The following is an 8,409-nucleotide window of genomic DNA, read 5'->3' on the forward strand; positions in this document are numbered from 1 at the left end:
TGCTCGTAGTGTGTTATGTCTTAGAAACTTCTGATAGATTGTTTAGGCACCAGAAGTGATTTATAGTCAGAGTGTCTTAAACATATGTACTTAGAATAGGAGATAATATGCTTATATAAGAAGCACACATGTAATCTCCAGAAGATGCCTTAAGCGACCAGTTAAGGTCAGAAGCTTGAGAAGACAATGATGGTGATCATTGTGGAAATCTCTTGGAGACCAAGTGATGGTCAGAAGTGAAGGTGTTTTCATGTTGGCTGCATTAATGGTAAAACATATCTGGTCGATATTGTAGTATGGAGGTTGCATATGTGTGAAGCCAATACAGGTTTTATAGTGAATGTCATGATCGATGTCATGATATCCGTGTGTGACAGCAGGAGTTGTTATTATTTATTAAAAGTGTTTCCTGATTTATCACAATTATTAGTCCAGGATACCTTTGATTGAGTGTTGAATATTTCGTCCAGAAGATCCTACCGACAGCACAGTGTGTAACAGACAAATGGCGTAAGAATTAGGTTAACTTGGTTAACCCTAATTTGTTTCTTAAAAAGCCCAAGGCCCAAGACTATATATAAAAGGACTGCAATCCTATTTTGACTGTTGTTTTGTAGCTGTCTCGTGTGATCCAAGCTATTGTCCTTGATGATTGCATTGGAATAGCTTGTTTTTATGTAATGTCACTCTAAGCTTTTAAGCACGAGTGTGTGTCTCTTGATTGAAGTTTTTAAGCAGATCAATGTGTGTTTTTGAAGAGTATCTTCTCTCTGTAATTGTTATTTGTTTATATGTAATCACTGTTGTGATTGAGGGGGAGTGGAATGGAGATATTCCATATCTAGGGAGAACCTAGGTAGAAGGGTTATTGGGTAGTGATTAAGTGGGAAGTTGTAAACGGGGGAGTTTAGCTTTGAATTGATACTACTAAGGGTGGACTTCATCCTTGGCTTGGTAGCCCCCATAGTAGGTTGTTTGAACCGAACTGAGTAAACAATTCTGTGTGTTCTTTATTATTTTTATGTTGTTCAGTTATTACTATATGTGTTGCGTAATTGTGGATGTCATAACATCCAGGAGTCAATGGATGTTATATCTCGTGGAGATCACTGAACAACTCATTGCAGTTAGTCATATCAGGTGGCTGTGCAGGGAGTTAGTCACAACGCGTTGTTGTGCAGGTTACTAGATTAATGATCTTTATATCCAGATAGGATCGCTGAACGATTCAGTCATCTAGGGGTTAGTCACTCGCGGGTAGCTTGTGCAGGGTTAGTCACAGCAGTTGGCTATGCAGGTTGTTAGTCACGACGGAGGATCGTGCAGATGTAATCAAGTTTTGGTTTTAATGGATTAAGACCTCTGTTGAGAGGCAAATCACCCGAATAAGGTGGACTAGAGGTAGCCTTATTCAGAAGGTGAACCAGGATAAAAATAAATGTGTTCTTTACTTTCTGTACAATTCATTTAACTTCGTTCTAGTCGTGTAAACATATTCAGAATTGTATTGAGCAAGTCAAAAGTTCTGATAATACATAAGAAGTTTAAACGAACATCTCATTGGTTATGCAACTCCATTCCAAACATTCTTCCGCAACACAAAAGCATATCCAGAAGAAAAGATACAAAAAAGAAAGAAAATAAATTAAAGAAATGGAATTTTAAATTGATAAAGAACACAATTCAACCCCCCATCCTTTCTTGTTTTTTTCTCCACCTTCAATTGGTATCAGAGCATGGCTCTGTATTAATCTCAAGATCAAACACTTAACCGTGTAGAGAGATCCAGAAGGAGAAAAACCACATTAATTTGAAAAACAATGTCATATTCCAACGCTCAGTATAATCAGAAGATGTCAAGGCCAAGCTCTCTAGACTCTGTGCACATTATAAACACATCATAAGAAGTTTGAGAATCAACAAAGAAATATTTGACAAGCTCAAGACATCAGAAAGAAGAATGTGTGCTTAATGGAAATATATTTAAAGACATTCAAAAGCATAGCTGACCTGTGCCAAGATTGTCAACTTCAACTCATCAGAATCTAATCAGAAAGAAGACAAGGTAGAACAAGATTGTAAAGCTAAGTCTCTGAAACACGAAAAGGAGGAACTTATGCTCAAGAAGATACTCTCTCTCATGAAAGACAGAAGAAAAAGTTATATTCAATACGGTCAGATCTTTCTAAAACTCTCTCTTTTATAATTCTGCTGACTTTAATATGAGCTTTATTAATTGTGTATATAAATCTCTTTTGCATATCTAAAACTCATTTCCACCTACTCTACTGTCTGTCCTATTCCCTTTACATGCAGTATAATTCTAGCTTAGCTTTAACTTCATATTTACTAACTAAACAACCACGTTATAAATAAGTCTAGGCCAAATTGAAAACTGACTCTAACACTAACGTATGTCAATATCCTTTATCTGTCCATGCATGCCTAGTTCTAGTTGCCACCCAGTCTATCATCTGGTCTATTCTCCATGCACATCAATTGTCTACTTAATATCCTTGAAAACATAACCCAACCACCTCAATAACTCATCTGTCACATTTAATAATTCAATTCCTTTAGAGATATAAGCTACTAGATCATAACTCCTCAATAAACCACTCACCTCTTAAGAATGCCTCCACTAACCTATCTGGGAAACCAAAACCTTCTTGAAGTTATCTCAGAAAACCAAGTTGAAGTCTCATCTGTTGAAAACATTTTTGCATGTAGTCTTATGAATGTGGTCCACAATAAAAAAATGGACAAGATACCTCTCAATTATGAAGAAAACTATCTATGAGAATCTTGTTAAAGACTTCTGGAAACATGCATCTCTCAACCATGAAAATAACTCCATCTCATCATTTATCTTCGATATTCCAATTTCCATCAACTGTTTCTCCTTTGTTCTTGCAACTGGATGTGAGAACCTGGGTATCACCATTAACTCCCAGAAGACTAAGTTCATAACACCTGACATTGTCATACCCCAAAATTTGCCCATCATATTTTGGCTCTCATGATTTTAACTACTCAACACTATGCAAGAATTGGGCACACTTACTTTTCTTCTAAGCAATCAATCCATGATCGGTCACCATTTCTATTAAGTTATGTCTTTCATCCGGCACAAATTCATCATCTCGGTAACACATTCGGTTGTTTTATTGCTTTTTAAGTTAAGTTTATCATATTTATTCATTTATAGTATTGCATTGCATTAGGTTTAAAGTTTATGTCAAAAGATCCTCTTTATGCCTTTGTTTGGTAGTGTTAGTGTTGTAGGTTGATGCGTGTGGTCAGAGGAACTAATGACAGGATTTGAGGGACTCCGGAAGGCTGAAAGATGGGAATTGTTGAAGAATCAGGATATCGACACGGGCACCCGTGTACATCAACACAGCCCGTGTTGAAAGTTTCAGGAAAGAAGTGAACGAGCTGAAAAACAGTGGATCAACACGGGCACCCGTGTTAATCAACACGGCACGTGTTGATAGGTCTGGGCAGAATTTCAACCTTTTCAGTCAGTGAGTCAACATAGGCACCCGTGTTAATCAACATGACCCGTGTAGATGGATGCGGACAGAAACTTCACTTTTGATCTGTTTTAATATGTCTTGTCATTAAGGGTACTGTAATACGGTGAACTAACTTTATTTTAAATGTCGCGGTAAGCAAGAGTCGCCATCGACTTTTATTTTATCCAATTGGAAAGACCTTTTATAGATTTTGAGTTCGGGGGGTAAGTAATACAAAGGGAAGGTGTAAGGCACCCTTTGCATCCATGGTTTTTCATGGGCTCTTAATTGCTTAGCTCACTTTATTTTCAAAAGGTTTGAATTGTTTGAAAAGTAGGGTGTGAATAGAAATTTGAATAAGAACTTTAGCTTGTAAATAAGCGTAGTCTTTTTGAATTTGATTTTTGAATAAAAGTGGGAAAATATTCTGATTTGAATTTGAAATTGGAAAAAAGAGCAAGCAATTAATAGCAACTAGCCTAAGTTTAGAAATTTGTTCTTTTAGATTTTCAGGGCGAAAGGGTCTATCCATACCATGGGAGGGAAGGAAGTCTTTCAATTGGATGTTTAAGGGTCATCGAGAAATATCGTTCGCCATAAGACTGTCCCTTGGCATAAAGAGGGCAGGTAGTTCAAGGGAAGGATAAAATTGTCATTAATCTTTTTAGGCATTATGCGAGGATACCTTAGCAATTGGGACAATCACCTTTTTACCGAGGCAACTTCGAGGGACTAGATGATTTTTAATCTCTTTTAAGCAACGTTTCTTTAGGTATCCTCGGAATCGAGGGACGTGACTATTTAGTACAATTAGAGGCAACAAAATCATTAAGGCAACAGGCAACAAAGGCAACAAGGCAACAAGAGGAATTACCCTAATGTGTGTGTGTGTCACAATCACGTGGTTAACTTCAATGATATTTATCTTGTAAATTAGTGATCTAAGTTATTTAGCAGGCTTGCACTCCCTAGGATTACTAACCACAGCACAGTAGAAAAGTAAAGCAGTTTAAATGTCCTACGCTATTACAATAAACACCTGCGGGGAAGAAGAATTATAATAAAAACCTGTAGGGGAATGCAGAAATTAAAATGCGGAAAGTAAAGGCAGAAAATAAAAGGGATCAATAATCAGCATAAACATCTTCGAATGCCTTGATCTTCCTCGAACCCTTGATCAACTCTGAAAGGAAAATAAGGGAGAACAATGATTAGTAATCATGATGAAAATAGTTGACAAAACTAAAATCAGGGTTTACAAATATTAAAATAATTAATTAGCTAAAAATTTAATTATTACCCTAAAATAATTACCAGCTTAAAAATCGTAAGTATAATAAAACTAATCATAATTAATTTAAAATTTAAAATTATTTTTTACATTTATAAAAGAAGAAGGTTGAAATCCAAAAGAATTAGCAAAAAAACTAAGCCAAAGAAATAAAGAAAAGATTTATGTAATAATAATAAGAAAAATTAAGGGAACTTAGCTTTTGATCGAATGTGGCACGTGGCTAAAGGATCTTGGTTAATCCTGAAAATTAGCCATGAAGAAGAAAAATGTTAGTGCATTGGTGATCTATTGACAATAAGGGTAAGCAAGACAATAAGGATTAGATGATTCTTATGGTGATAAATTCTAAATCTTGAGGGTTAAAGAACAAACCTAAAATTAACCTAATTAATCAACTTAAAAAAAAATTTAAAAAAACTAATTATTAACCCTATTATTATTATATAAATAAAAAAAAGTATTTTGAATGTCATGAGAAAATCGAATATTTGATTTAAAAAAAGTATAAAATTATTATAGAAAAACTAATTTGTTGAGTAAGTAAATAATAATAAAAATTTATAAAAAAAGAAAAAAGAAAAAGGATGTAAATAAAAGATTCATGTAATTGAAATAAAAAAAGAGTTGAGAAACTTAGCTGGGATCTAGTGTGGTTGGATCTTGAGGGTCCATGGTGGGACACCATCTTCTTGCGCAGTGGATCTGAGTCTAGAGCAATCTGACGGTAGCACGCTGAGGACGCACCATAGGTATGAATATTGTACCTGCATAAGATCCATTGAATAAAATCTGGAAAAATTAACATGTGTAGAGTGGGAATCGAACCCACTCCCTTTTGATCATAGATACACGCTCCTGGCCATCTGTGCTACACGTTTCTGTTGCTTATAGATTAACCAAAATAAAATAAATACCCAAAAAGGAACTTAATGGAAAAAGTCAAAAGAACTTATTTGAACTGGGCCCACATGTTGCACTGCATCCAATGAAATTGGGAGAGAGGATGCAGCATTGTCGACTGGCCTATGAATTTTCTGCGCGTGGACCAAGAGTGAGAAAAGAGGATAAGACCACTTGACCAACAAATGAAACGTTGACACGCACGCGAGCGGCTGGCCCACGTTACACCTCATAATCTTCTACCTCCGCACCTGCGGATTTATTTGCAAAATCTGCTATGATATTTCCTACGGATTTTTCCGCAGGTACATATTCTTCATACCTGCACCATTAACGCATGCCAAGAACAACTCACAAGCAAATCTAAAGCACCTAGATTGCTTAACATGAAGGTTACAAATTCAATGGCATGATTTTTGTGGCTTGAGGCGGCCTGAATCCCTGAATCCTATGCTTCACAAACCTCTTGCCCTAGCCATGGCCTTCGAGATTTCTGCATCAAAACTCATGCACAATGGTTCCAAATATTTGCAAACATCATTATGAACTCAAACTCATAGTTAGTTTTCATTAAGAGCCAATAAATCATAACCAACGAAATTCAAGAACGTGGATGAACATGACAAGTGTGACACTATGGTTATGCATATTATGAGACTCTCCCAAGGGTATATACTTACTCTTTATTACCTTGAAGATGAATTGGGACGAGTAGAATTGCTTGTAGAAGGCTGGAAGTGTTGATGTAAATTTCCTTTTTTCCTTTGAAATTTTCTCTTGCAAAACCCTAGCTTTCTTTTAATTTTCGTCCCTTATTTCTAAATTATTTTTGTCTTTATATAGAGGAGAATTTAGGTCAATCTATTTTGGAACAAAATCCATGATTGGAGGTTTGTATCTTTGATTGAAAATTTACACAAAAGTTTCTATTTTTGGAGATTTTCTTCATGAGCAAGCTAGGACGAATTTAGACTCTTTTGTGGAATATATTTGACATTTAACTGAATCAATTCTGAAGCCAAATCAAATATTCCATTATTTTTATGATTTTATTTAATTAAATTATGATTTTAATGAATAAAATCTATAAAATAATAAATAAAAACAATAAAAATATAAAAGATATATTCCATGGTCGTGGATGGGCTTAAGATGATGTTAGAACCAAAAGAAATCAAGCCTATTTAGAAGAAAAATCATTTTTGACCATAATTCTCTTTGTACACCTCTTGAAAATAGGTGAACTTGTGCACCTTTCCATTTCCTCATTTTTCAACATTTTTTCAATTTCTTGGACATTTTTGAAACCTTAAAGAGTCCTCTAACCAATGTCTTTGGTCTCATGTCAAAATAGTTTTCCATGCTCCTTGCATGTCCTTTTGAAAAAGATGACTTTTGGTTGATTTTCAAAAGGACCTATAATGTTTTGAGTCATATCTCTCAAGTGAAGCATTTTTAGGCTTGGAATGTGAGAGACATAGTTGTAGAGAATTCAATTTCCTTCAAAATGAGCTTTGGATGGAAATTTTCTGATATTCCATGTGAGAGTTATGGGTGGTCAAAGTTCAATTGACTTTCTCCTATGAAAACCCTAATTTAGAAACTTTTGAATTTGTTAATTTCTGATCTTTACTTGATGAACCATGATCAATTCTTGATCAAATGGTGAATGATACTTCAAAATAAGGATGTTGACAAAAAATCATGAATTTTGACTATACTTTGACCATAGTTGACTTTTAGGTCAAATTAGTCGACTATTGACTTTGTGAGCAATTGAGTGACCAACTCTTGGGATTGAGACCTAAAATTTATCATGGAGGTAGTTTGGAATATCATAGACCATATGAGATGCCTTGGAGCCTTTGGTCCATTGATTTTCTTCAGAACAACACAAACCCTAGTTTCTTGAGCCTTTGCTTAGGAGAAATGTCTTTGAGCTTTATACCTTGATTTAAGTTTGTTAAGAGAAATAAGATGGGCAAATTTTGGGGTATGACAGCTGCCCTTGTTCATTTTTCTTATACCTGAGGATGTAGATTGGCTTGTGCGCCTGTCAGAATATGAAGGTAGAAGAGGATTGAACACTAGAATACCCAGGAATTTGCCCTAGATGAAGCAGGGACTTTTACCGGAGACAGGCTTGAAGATGTCGTCCAAATGTTGGAAAAGATGTATGAGACGGGCTTAAAGATGCCATCTGATCTGGATAAATAGGAAAGTCAGAATAAGTCGTACGTTAGACTATATCCGAGCTTGAAGTATTGAGAAGAAGTTGTTGAATGTTAGTCGTGTCAGCACCGTTCGTAGTAGCTGAATTAGACTCTGGAAGGTTGAACGTGTCCACACCGTTCGTGACGATGGAATTAGATCCTTAAGAGTTGACCGTGTCAGTACCGTTCATAGTAACTGGATTAAATCTTGGAAGACGATCGTGTCTACACCGTTCGTGATGATAGAATTAGATCTTTGAAAGTCTCTTGATTATCTCTGAACTATCTCTGGAGGATACCCGGAACTAAGAATCAGAATTAAATCTCTGACTTGATTATCTCTGAACTATCTCTGGAGAATACACGAAACTAAGTATCAGAACTAAATCATCGTCTTGATTATCTCTGAACTATCTTCGGAGAATATCCGGAATTAAGTATCAGAATCAAATCTCTGTCTTGATTATCTCTGAACTATCTCTGG

This window comes from Vicia villosa, linkage group LG4 (assembly GCF_029867415.1).
Source record: "Vicia villosa cultivar HV-30 ecotype Madison, WI linkage group LG4, Vvil1.0, whole genome shotgun sequence".
In the NCBI taxonomy this organism is placed as follows: domain Eukaryota; kingdom Viridiplantae; phylum Streptophyta; class Magnoliopsida; order Fabales; family Fabaceae; genus Vicia; species Vicia villosa.